Genomic DNA, 13561 nt, shown 5'->3' with positions numbered 1-13561 from the left:
AAATAATAACAAAAATGAGTTGAGTATATAATAAAACACTTCATAACTTTTTAAATAAGTTAAACACACCAGTGGTGGCCAGTGCTTCAGTAGTGACCACTCCAAAGTTTATTATTTGAAAAACTATAATTGAAAAACCAGCACATTTGAATCCATTGGGAGACCTGGAACATTTTTCAAATGTAAACCTTGATGTGGCCACTACTTATGTACTGATGTTTTAGCCGAGTTGAAATATTTTCAGGACACAATGATTGAAATCTCAAACAAGAAACACAGTTTTCGGCGATGGACGTGTTTTAATGTTAACATGTTCCCAAAACATACGTTTTTGGGGGAAATTGCAGTGTATGAAGATTGAGTGGGAAAAATAAGGAAAACAGAAACCAAAAATTTTAGAAAAATCAGAATCATTTCAGATTTTGAATATGAAATTTATTTTCTACAAATATCTTCCAACTACAGATAGAATTTTCCAAATTCTGCAGATTTCTTTAAGTTCAAAGTAAATCTAAAGTTCCTGCAAATGACTTATCAAATTCAAGTTTTTGTGAGCTTTCCGCTGAATTATCGTGATTTGCGAGAATTTAAAATTTTCTTCGATTTTAAAGAAATCTGCAGAATTTGCGCAAAATTCTATCTTTAGTTGGAGATATTTGTGGAAAATCTGCAGGTTTGCTGCAGAAATTTTACAAAAATTTAGAATTTTACTCTCACATTTGAACAGAATTGTTCCGCAGCTCAGACATCTGTTCTGCGACGTACGTCGCAAATTTAGTAGTATTCTGCTTTGGTGCTGTAGGGATATATTTCATTTATACATATAAAGAAGTGTTCAATAAACATAATGCAGTTGATTAAGATCCATCAATTTTGGTAAGTTAGCCAGAATTATAATTTAACAATGAAATTAGAAACACTAAATGGTAGTGCTTGTTTAAAGTTGGCTAAGAGAGATCCATTATCCCTTTATCCTCAGTAAAAAGTCCAACATCATCTGCAGCCGTCCAGTAAAAAGTGTCAGTGCTTATATTCGTTCTTGCAAATTCAGTGGTAATTTTCCTTTGCATTATCAACTTTCAACATAAGAACTACATAAATACTTGATGGTTTTCTTTGTTGCAAGTTTCACTAATGCATGTCGATCGAAGTATTTTAAAAGATTGTCATCGAGGAAGAATATGTAGTCGAACTAAAAGAGAAGGAGTTAAAACCAAATTGAAGAAGCTTGAAGGGCCCTTCAAAAAAATTTCCTAAATGAAGGAGTATTCGAGGAGTTTTGAAGGAGTGTACGAACCCTGTCTTATTCTGGACATCTGTTCGGCCCATGTAGAGGATAAAGGTCTAAAAGCGATATAGTAGTGTTTTTTACCCGTCAACACAGACAGCAAAAATCCAATTTTTGAATCATCCAAACCCAATTGATTTTGAAAAATTTGTTTGAATTAAAGTACAACATATTAAATAACAAGACAAATAAAGCACCACATATCATCTTGAGGAAAATTTGGGATGAAGAAGAAATTAAAGTAACAGGCTTCAAAACAGCATTAAGTCACAACAACCAATCATGCCTAAATGGGCACTGAAAATACTTCACGAGTTTTCAAACAAAACTGAATGATTTAATTTGGCTAATGAATCCAGAACACTAAATAGATATTCTTCCTTTTTTTTGTATTCTTCAATTTTGAGTTTTTGGTAAGTAATAACTTTCATTCAAACTCTTTATATCATATACATTATATAAAAAAAATCATGCTTTGGTAACTTTTTAAAAATTTCTTTTTATTTGTTACCCCTCCCCCTCCCCCATTCGTCCCTCCCAAAAGGATCCCCTGGATCCTTTTGAAACTTCTCACTTTTCATTCCAGGGTCCCTGTACCTGTGTTGAGGACTATTGAACTGACAAGGACCGGCCTAGCTGGATCCAGAGCATGTTGCTGGTAGTCAGTTTTGTATTTGAGAAATGAAGTGAATGTCAAAAAAAAAAAAAAAGGGGGGGGGGAAGGAATTTATAGTAAAATGAGAAATAAAGGGAATTAAAAAAAGAAAAAAAATGAAATAGAACAAAAATATCAAACTTCATTGGAAGTTTTTGTTTTGAAGGAAATAAATAGAAAATTAATAAGTAAAACGAAAATATGTACTCTAAAAGATTCTTTTTTTTGGAGGAGGGAGGGGGTAACTGATTTGTTTTGCAGTGGATGCCCAAAAGATGGATCCGGGCGTGCTCCAATCATTCTCTAGGGGTGATTGTGAGTTCATCAAAAAATACCTGAAAGTTTTAAAGCGAGAACGGGGGGGGGGGGGGGGGTAATCTTTGGCCCCTATTACTTAAGTGCACCTTTGCCATAGTATTAAATAGTTCCGAGTCAAAATATTGTGTGTACATTTGGTTAAATTTTTAATGGGTTACAAAGTTACTTTTGAGCTGGTGTTGTACAAATTATCTTGACATTTGTCCATCTTAAGGGATAGGTGTCCATCTTAAGGCTCTTGCAGGCAGGGCCTGATTAACGCACGGTCCAGCGGGTCCGCGGACCTGGGCACCACAAATTTAGGGGCACCAAAATAGCCTAGCCTAAATTCACTTACTTACTTCCTTTTTTTTTTTTTAAAGCTCATTTTACTTTTTCTCAACTTTAAGGGAGAGGGGGCTCAAATTTTTTTAAAAATCAGCTCAAAACCTCATAAAGTTAAAAACATTTCGCATAAAGAAGTCGTTGTCCCTTAGCTTTGGAATTTCAAAATAATTACTCGGATGACATAGATGAACATTTTCCAGAAGAATTAACACACTTTCAAATTTTTGCAAAAGGTAACCCTTCTCCTGGAGAATGTTTTAAAAGGATAAGATCACTAAACATTACACATACATTTCCGAATGTGGATTCACCCCTGCAGCTTCTTCTTACCTTGCCTATCAGCAGCTGTTCCAGTGAACGTTCCTTTTCATTTTTGAAAAGAATAAAAATCATTTGAGAAGCTGCGTTTCTCATTATAATTTACAGGCATTTTCCTTATTGACAATTGAAAATTCTGTGACATCAAACATAGATTTCAATTATTTGATAGACACATTTTCATCTGTTAAAGCCAGAAAGAAGCTTTTTTAAAGCTTGATGTCAGAATTATTAAGATTTTTTTTGCAGTTTTAAATTATTTGTTAACTCTTTTTCGCCTTAAGAGGCAATTTTAACTGTGATTAGTTTGGTAATTATCAAGTGTTTGGTATTCAAATCCCAGAATTCAAATGTAGTAATGTTCCTTTAAAATGTAGTTTCTAGTAATTAGGTTTCTAGTTCGAAACATTGACTTTAAAATTGCGCGGATTTTCTCATGTGTGGGGGGGGGGGGCACCAGCATCTACTCAGGACCTGGGCACCAGTTTGGCTTGATCGGGCCCTGCTTGCAGGTATATTTGATGAGTATTATATAATTTAAAAAGATTGCGGAGGTATAGGGAGATAAAAGCATAACAAAAAAAAAAAAAAAACACATAATTCCGGTATTTTCAGACATAAAAATACCGGAAATCCATCCGAAAATACCGGAAATTCGGTAAAATACCGGAACACAATCACCCCTGATTCTCACTCTTGTTAATACAAAATGTTATTTACAAATTTACAAGTGTGAAAATATTTCCATACTACGTAACTAGAGCATTTATTTAAAAACTTAATATCGGTGATGCAAGGGTACGTTTTATGTCTACAAGCAACAATTTCTATGTCAAGTCACTTACGCAATAAAGTACCGATTTTTTCATTAAAAAATTAAGTAATTAACAAATTGAATCAAGTCAAAATAGAATTAATTTTTGTGACAATGTCATATGAACTAAATTCATTCCTAAATATGAGTAAACAAAATGCTAAGAGATTGCTCCTCGCACTTTCAGTATCATGTATAAATAGACAAAAGCTGATGTTTTCGACAAATCACATTGCAAAATTATCTGTTCCATATTAAAATAGTTTTTCTTTCTCTTTCATTTCATCAACTAAAAATATACGGAAACTATTTTCATTTACTTGTTTCTGTCACGCTAGAGCAAGACTCTTCATAGTTTACTTGTTAATGCAAGGTTTGATTGTTTGATTGAATATTAGATAATTTATTGATTTATTTGTTACGGTAGAATGGTAGAAAATGTATAATATATTTTCACATCGAGTAAGGAGTCAAAAAAGAGTAATGAGAGGTTTTACAGGTAAATACCCCACTTTTTTTTTTATCAAAGATCTGTCAACACTCGTTCGACGAACTAAACCGGTCGACCGAAGACTAACCAGTTACTTACTAACCGCAGCGTTCTATGATCTACCGTTTAATGCACCGGTTACCATTTTAAACCGTTGATCGGTTGATTGAAGCACGTGATCATTACCTGTCACGTGATCAATCAACCGGTAGCAACCGGTAAATAGGCGTAGCCGATCAACAAAAGAACGAGCAAGAGCGGGAAGGCCTGAAGGGTAGTTGTTTACTTGTAGAATCGTCGATAATGCCGTGTGTTCTGATGTTGGTGAATTTACTGCCACTTTTAGCTTGATCATAAGAGTTAATTTTTGGAAATTAAACAGGTAAGTAAATTATTGTTTTAATTTCATCCTTTGAAACTTAGGAATCCACCCAGTATTAGCGCAATCACACAGCACATGTCAACAAGTGTGCATCAGTCCCTTTTACAATCAAATCCTTTTATCCCCAGTCTAAAAACGTTCAATTTCCCTTGAAAAGGTACCGCACCAAATATTCTCATTTTTCAAATAGTTTTAGAAGGTCCACGCACTGAAATTTCAGATTTTCAGCAAAAATGGCCAAATTCGGCTACTTTCATAATTAAGTGTCATTTTTATTAACAACTATTTCATACTATTCTATTGTGTATTTGAAGTAAAGTATTGGTCACTAAAACCTTCAAGTATCTATAATTATGCTGCTGTGGTGCTTTTAACACTTATCGACAGTTACGATCTTAGTTTCTATCGCTAAAACCATCTGCTTTTATATCAGTGCATTTCTTGTTAAAACAAATTGGTTTTCATTTAAAGTTAATTTCCTGCTGTTTTTCTTTGTTTTTTTTTGTTTTTTTGTTTTGTTTACCTCTGGTTTCAGTTACCTAATATTTTTGCAATTGTGATGACCAGCAACAGGCTCTGGGTCCAGAGCCATAGCCTGCAAGAGGAGTGGGCGCCTCCCCCACTCCTCCCGTAGCACACAAAAGGCCCAGATTTAATGTTCTCCAAATTACACTGCAGCAAAAAAATAGGTCTAATGTTCAATGACTCTCTGAATCCAAATACGACCACATTTTTCCTCTACATGTCCCACTTTTTGAAAACTGCCCCCATTTTTTTTTCAATTTTTGATGCTGTTAAAACCATTATTATTTAGAGCATTTCGCGTTATATCTCACAATCTTTTTTCGTGCGAGCAAAATCATCAAGACTATCTACTTTTCCTCTTTTTTCATTTTCGGCACTCTGCAAAAGAAATATTAATCACATGTTTTTAAATAAATGGACTCGGTTATGTCATTTACTTCAACTATGATCCAAAAAGACTTCTACGCATGTAAGAAATAAACGTATACCCTTGTGGGGCAAGAATATATGATAAAACTAATGATAAAAAATTCAAATATGCAAAAAGTGCATCTTCCTCCTTAGATTGTTAAGGCAGTGTTATTTGGTGCTAAACTGTTAAGGTTAGTTTTTTTTCAAATCCTGACAGTTTTTGCAAGCAATGCTACAATTTACACTTATTTTTTGCGGCCACATTTTGTGCTACATCCTTTCTTTTTGAACGAAATATGTGGAGAGAATGGAGTAAGGAGCAGAACGACTTGAAGTTGTTATGGGTTTCCACGATGTGCCAGCTTTTTTATCCTGAAGATCAGCTTGTAGTGGACTTCCCAACCACTTTTATTAGACATGTTGGTATACTGTTAATGCATGAAATTTTGTGACATAGTCGCCTGGAGGCAAGGATGCAAAATGGTTTTTCCACCCTTGCTGTTGTGTTCATTCAGAGAAGTTGCATTTGAAACATCCCCAGGCAGAGCCAAGAAAAATGTTTGTCCTGTGTTCACTACCTGATCTGGAGTACAGGGATCAAAGTCATCCTATATTTCCTATAAATCCTATATTTCCAAAAAAAAAATCCTATACTTTTGGTACCCCAGATAAACTCTACACCTTATACATAACAAGTTATGTGACCTTTCATTGAAAGTTATGCCATGCTTCATGAAAAATCAAGCTCTTAAAGGGAAAACTAGTGAAAATTTACTAAAAGGAAAAAAAATAAGAGGGTGTGTAAGTTGAGAAAACAATTTTTTTTGTGTGTGTGGATACACCCTAATGTACATCAATGATGAAGTATTCCTAAGAATGTAGCAAATAACCTCGTCAATAAGTATTGAAATTTTATCTTTAACCTGAAGGATGAAAAGCTGCATTAACCTAATTTGACCAAACTTGTTAAGGCTGTCCTGATTTTCTCTTATGGCCAAAAGGAGAGAGGCTTAATAAAAGAATTGTGGCTAGTGACAAACCAAGCATGAGTTTAGACACAATTGTTGCTCTCATAGTGATAAAAGACTTGGTAAAACACTGGAAAATGTTGATGTAAATTTTAAAAAAATATACAGCTGTGCAAAGCAGCACACTTGGAATATAAGGAACAGAAAGAAAAAAACTCGGGAAGAAATAAGAAGGAAAAATATAAAATCTCTAAATTGAATGATATAACAAAAACATATTCTTGAGATAGACTGAAAGGATTTAAAGAAAGCATTAATTCAGCTGAGGCAATGATAGATGAGGGGCAGTGGTGGCTCGTGGGAGGGGGCCTGAGCTCCCTCACTATTTTCAGACAATAATTTATTTATTTATTTTTATTTATTTATTTATTTAATTTATCTTTTTGTGTGTACGTGCTTGAAAAAAAAAGAAATGGATTATAGTCTTTTCCTGCACATAATCCGCAGATTATCTGTTAAAAATGTAAAACTAATGAGCTTCGGATTATACCCTGCCGCGGATGATTGAGTTTTTTTTCTCTCTCAACACAATGCATTGAACCTCAATATTTACAGCAGGATTCGCCAAGACCGTTACCCTGCCTGTATGCTGTTTATTTTACATAGCTTGAATGTTCTTTTTATGCAATTCAGGCTATGTAAAATAAACATACGGTAAAGGAAGATGCTTTCATTTGCACAAGATTAGACCGTTTGCTCCTTTCTTAACTCTTTGTTTTCAAGTTACTGGTGTACTGTAATGATAATTTAGACAGAATTTAAAATGAATTTAGTTTTATTTATTTACAAATATTTTAACACAAATAATTATTTTAAGAAAGTTTAAATATGTATTAATTTTTTTTAAATATATTTCTTTTTCTTCAAAAACCGGGGGGGGGGGGTAGTGCACCTATAATCTAGCCCCCTCACTTTTTCAAGGCACGAGCCGCCACTGATGAGGGGAATACAAAATCAAACATGACTCAAATGTAAATGCATGATTGACATTGAGGCTGAGCAAGCCGTAATAGACGCTGTTAGTAAAAAATTTGAAAGCTGCTTTAAAAAAGTCGAGCAGTTCTATGTAATTTGTTGCTAAACCATTTTGATTTTTTATTGAAATAAATTGTTATTTCCTATAATATTATCATTGTTTTTGTTTATTTATTTTTTATGCGTGAGAAATTTAAATTTTCATATTCTTACAGTAAAGAATCAATACGGTGTGTCTAACAATTTTTGTATACATACTTTTTTATCAGTGGCACTAAAAGGTAACTTTTTTCTATGAAGTGTATGCAAAATTTAATCATTTTTTTGGTTTCCTATAAATCCAATATTTTTTCAAAATGTCTTATGTATTTTTTTTAAAACGTTCTATATTTTGTCAGTTGGTCACTTTGATCCCTGGGAGTAGAAAGCGGTTAGAGAACGCTTCCAGAATGTTATAAATCAACAATAATTTATTTAACAAATAATTTATATTTCTGCAACAGTTTTATGAATTTTGTTTTATCTTTGTTATATGTAGTTGATGTCATGTTGCAACCGGAGAGAGCATGGATAAAAAGAGTTTGATCCTTGAGCTCTCAAGTGTTTTGCAATTTTTGTGTGCAAAATCAGGGGTCTGGCCAGAGGATATTTGGGTCCGTTAACAGACCCTTCACAAAATTCCAATGAACCAAAACGGACCTTTCACAAAATCCCGATCTACCAAAAGGGACCTTTCACAAAATCTCGATCAACCAAAACGGACCCTTCACAAAATTCTGATAAACATGATAAACAAGATCGGATCTTTCACAAATTGTTTATTGAAAGAGCAAATGTGAAAGCAAAATAATGTATATTTCTGTGCATATTTCTGTGTATAAACCGATAATTTTTGGAACCTTTTCTGAAGTCAAATTAGAGGGATCAGCTTATGCAAAATCGTCTAATTTTGCAAAAAAAAAAAAAAAAAAGGCACTCTTGCGATGTTCCTGCAAAGGATAAATAATTGCTACTGCCAAATAAATATAATGCTTGTTGTTTGTTTTATCACAGCTAATTAGCAGCAGTGTTGTTGTAAACTTTTCTGAAAAGGCGTTGGTAAGCACTTTTCTCCCCTCTCATGATTTAATAAACAATAATAATATATATCTGCGAAATGAACTTAAAACTACAAAGGGATAGTAAGGGTGGGGGGAAAATATGATAGCTTCAGATAGGGTTACCAACTTCAAAATTATCGCCACTTAGAGTCTGGCGTTGAACCTTTATAATGACTTGATTAGAAAAAATTCTCATCCTTTTACCAGCTTGTCAATATTTGCGTTTTTAAGGTGCGGTGCGATGTTTAACTATTATTTTGGGAGGAAATTATATGGATTTTGATTTTTCGATGATAACAAGGATGATTAACTTTAAATAAACTCTTTTAATTACCGTTTTTTTTTTTGTTTTGTTTTGTTATTTAGATGTCTATCCTTTGAAAAATGCAATCTTTTAGCATCCGATATGAGAATCATATTTTGTTCTTTTTTCAAACTAACTTTGCTTTATTAGGATGCAAATAAATGAAAAGTCTTTTTATTTTCGTTAGAACTCTCATTTCAAGTTTTTAAAGCAAAATTCCATTTTCTTTTATGAGGATAGATAATAGATGGTTTAATTTTTTTTTTGCTTCAACTGTGTCCACAGATATTAATGAAATGTCGTAGTCTAAATGAGAAAGTCCATTTATTAGCCGTGTAGCCCGCCTTTTAGCCCTTTCCAATACATTAATAGCTTTCTTAAGATAAGGGGACCAAAACTGAACAGCATACTCCAAATGAGGTCTTCCCAAACTTCTATATAAGGGCAGAAGAACTTCTTTAGATTTGTTTGAAATAGATCTATTGATAAACCCAAGCATCTTATTGGCTTTGTTAGCAGTTTATTTTTTATGATAACTTTCATCTAACATGTGGTATCATTCCAGATTTTTTTGAAAATGTTGAATTACTTAAATTTTTTATAGTTTTTTAATGGAAGCTTGGAAAGTGGACTAACATTCCCCCTGCCTGGGATATGTTGGTCCACTTGGAAGAGCACATTAAACTGCGTTATGTTAACAAACTAACAAGTTTAATGATTATTAAATACATTACCACATGCTGTTTTTTACGTTTTGAATTTAAACTTTGTGTAAAAATATTTTTTTTAAGGTATTTCAGTGAATACAAGACATTAAGCCAGTTGCCAGAATGGTAGGCAAAGACTGTAAAAGGAGATTTTGAAAATGAGCCTAAATCAAGAAGATGATTCTGATGAAGAGCTGCCTTCATTGCCATTTCTTTTAAATGAAATTAGCCCACGTAAGAAACTAGACAAAGTAAGTTTGATTTTTAAAGGCCAATAGTAAAATACAGTATAGCAGGGCTTCCCAAGTTTATGGCCAGCAGACCCCTGTCTGTCACCAATATTCTGTGCGTGATTATCCCTGCAATTCACGCATCCATGGTTACCATGCCACCCAGTTTTGAGGATTATCAGGCGTTTACTGTATTTTAAACAAACACACTGCCCTTTAAACAAATTCATAATTTTTTAATCAAAACTTTTCATAAGGTTAGAAATTTAACTTTTTGTGTGTTTTTGACAGCTTTTAATTTTGCTTACCAGTCATTTTGCATTCTTAAGCACTTGTGCCTTAAATTCAAAAAGCAACAAAATATAAATTTATACATTTGAGTGTTTAAAACTACCTTAATGTGATATTATTAGTAACTAGCAATGTATATTAATCGTTTACTATGGTATTACAGGCAATTCCACGGGTGTATCACGGAATTTACGGATGTATTTTCAGATCTGTTAAAGATTTTGCAGTTTCAAACAAATGATTTTTTCTTTTTTGTTTCTTCTTGTAGTTAAACATTTCAAAAATATATTCCCAAAACTTGAAGTCGTTTCGAGCAAAATTCTCAAAGTTATCAAGCATTCAGTCTCCACTCACTTCAAACTCCAGCTCTGACAGCTGCTGAAGAATGTAGCAGCTCTGACAGCTGCGGACACTTAAAATGTCAGTGCTGCTTGCTTGGGGTTAGTTAAATATAATACAGTAGAATACCATTATAATGCCAACTTATGTAACGCAATTCTCTATAAGCCGCACAACTTTTCAGAAGTAAACAATAGGTTTTGAAGTTTAAAAAAATTCCTGTTTTTCTTTGCAAACATAAAAATTGTTAGGCAAATTACATTTTGAAACCGTTTTTCATCTTTCCATTTTAATTCAATGCTTTAAAGGAAAATTAATGCTCACAGTGAACAGAAAATATCAGATGGCTCTTTAAAATGCCAGTGTTATGCAAACCATGAAGCTAGTAGAAGTGCAGGATAATTCATTTTTTTTTTTTTTATTGGGAAACCTATTTATTTGTGAATGACTGACTGTAATATTAGTGCTTTAATACTCATTGGAGATAATACTCATTCTGAAGTGCTAATATCTTAATATATAAAAATCAATGTCCTGAGATAACATATATGTATATATATATCAACGCACAGCCAATACCCCTGAAGCATCAGACTTGAAATTTGGCAGGCTTGTCATGATTACGAAAGTATCCACTAAGAAAGGATCTTTAGAAATATCAATTAGTTCGGGAGAAATTAATTAAAATCCCTTAATATCTGTGAAATTAAAACCTGTCACTGAAATTTAAATCCCTTATTTTCAGAGGCTTTCCTCTGTTCAAATCATTATTCAGTACTTCATCTCAACTTTTGGTCAATAGCGAATTTTGAATTTGATATTGATTTTTGTTTCTCACGTGATTCTGCGAGGCTTTTCTCAAGTCAAATAATAATGCTTCTGTCTCTTGCTTTTATTTTTTCAAAACTAGAAACGAAGTTTTTAAGAACATCATCACAAGCGGACTATCCTTTTGAATTTAGAAGAGTGCAGTTTCCTGTAAAAGTTTACTTTGCAATAACCGTTAATAAGTCACAAGGACAGACATTAAAAGTAGCAGGGATCGATTTAAGAGAAGACTTTATTTCACACGGCCAATTTTATGTAGCTTGCTCCAAAGTCAGTTCATCAAGCAGCTTAATAATTTAAGCACAAGAAAAAAAAAACAACTAAAAATGTTGTATACAAAGAAGTTCTTGCTTAAACATAGGTATAACAAAAAAATGTGGATGGCCTGTGTTTGCAGAGATAATCAATACTTTAAAAGGATCGTTAATAACAGTTAAAGATCGGTTAAGGACAAGGGCCTATATATAAAGAGTCCAGGGGCCCCGGGATCCTTTCAAAATTAGAAAAAATTATAGGTAATAAGTAATTATTACAGGGGATTTTCGAAACGAGGTGCACCAAGCACTGTTAAACACTGCTAATTCCATTACCCGAGCAATGCCGGGTACGAGAATGCTAGTATAGATATATTCTGAATATTAGCTTCAAAAGTTGTTTAATGACCTATATAATGCAAAAACCTGTATAATGCAAAAGCTCTGGTCCCAAGGTGTGCGTTATAATGGTCTTCTACTGTATAAATAGATAACGAAAAAAGAAGAGACAGGAGATTGGAGCTGATACAGGGACTGTACTCTACGGAGCTGAAATTGATACTTTTTAGCTTCTAAAACTTCAAACATGTTTCTCTCAAAACCACTTTTTCAAATTTTGTGTTCACTCCTATTTAAAAACCAATTGACCGATTAATCAAATTTAGTACACTCATTTTGCATTTAGAGACTCCCCCTCCCCCTTTTATAGGTTTTTAACTTTAGTGGAGTTTTTTGTGAAAAAAAAAAACACTTTTAACTTCAAATAGACGCCAAAATTTTAAAAATCAAACAAAAAAAGGTTCCGAGAATGCAGGGGGGAGGATTAATTAATACTTTGACTAAATTCAAATAGAATTTGATTTCAGATAAATGTCGGATGCAGTGAACATGGCAAATCATTATTCTCCAAAGGTGCTCTGGAAAAAGCTCTGTCACCGCCTTGTCTGTGGATATTATTTTATCAAAAATTCATAGAATATTCTTAAAACCATACATAATAATGCATAAAAGGTTTTAATAAATTTAATCAAACCATTTTTAAAAGAAAAAATCGTAAAAAAGTGAATTTTTGACACTAAAAAACCTTTTCCCAATTGCATGCAAGTTCGTTTCCATCACTTGTAAAAACTTAATTGTTAAATTTATTAGTTTATGTCAATTTGTTGAAAGTTTTAGAAAATGAAGATCTTTAGTCAGGAGATATAATACAAAATAGGGTATTCTGATATTCTAAAACAGTAGTGCCCAACATACGGCCTGCAAAACCAGGGGTCTGGCCAGAGGATATTTGGGTCCGTTAACGGACCCTTCACAAAAATCCGATCAACCAAAACGGACCTTTCACAAAATCCCGATCAAACAAAACGGGCCTTTCACAAAATCCCGATCAAACAAAACGGACCCTTCACAAAATTCTGATAAACAAGATCGGATCTGTTACAAATTGTTTATTGAAAGAGCAAATCTGAAAGCAAAATAACGCATATTTCTGTGTATAAACCGATAATTTTTGGAGCCTTTTTTAAAGTCAAATTAGAGGGATCAGCTTATACAAAATCGGCTAATTTTGAAAAAAAAAAAAAAAGAAAGAAAAAATCGGCACTCTTGCGATGCTCCTGCAAGCGATAAATAATTGCTACTGCCAAATAAATATAATGGTTGTTTGTTTTATCACAGCTAATTAGCAGCGGTGTTGTTGTAAACATTTCTGAAAAGGCATTGGTAAGCACTTTTCTCCGCTCATGATTTAATAAACAATAATAATATATATCTGCGAAATGAACTTAGAACTGCAAAGGGATAGTAAGGGTGAGGAAAAAATATGATCGCTTCAGATAGGGTTACCAACTTCAAAACTATCACCACTTAGCGTCTGGCGTTGAACCTTTATAATGAGATTAGAAAATATTCTCATCATTTTGTCGGCTTGTCAATATTTGCGTTTTTACGGTGCGGTGCGATGTTTAATTGTTATTT

General features: G+C 33.2%; 1 protein-coding gene across 1 annotated transcript in view; it reads right to left on the bottom strand.

The window, feature by feature from the left end:
• Positions 1–4080, bottom strand: part of LOC129224601 (uncharacterized) — a 45192-nt gene extending 41112 nt beyond the window's left edge. Inside the window, exon 1 of the mRNA XM_054859086.1 lies at positions 4041–4080. The gene's annotated coding sequence lies outside the window, so the exon portion shown is untranslated. The remainder of the gene's footprint in view (positions 1–4040) is intronic.
• Between the last annotated feature and the right edge of the window lie 9481 nt (positions 4081–13561).

This window comes from Uloborus diversus, chromosome 6 (genome assembly GCF_026930045.1).
Source record: "Uloborus diversus isolate 005 chromosome 6, Udiv.v.3.1, whole genome shotgun sequence".
Lineage (NCBI taxonomy): Eukaryota > Metazoa > Arthropoda > Arachnida > Araneae > Uloboridae > Uloborus > Uloborus diversus.
Note: the sequence above shows the minus strand (reverse complement) of the source record. Positions and strands in the feature narration are given on the sequence as shown.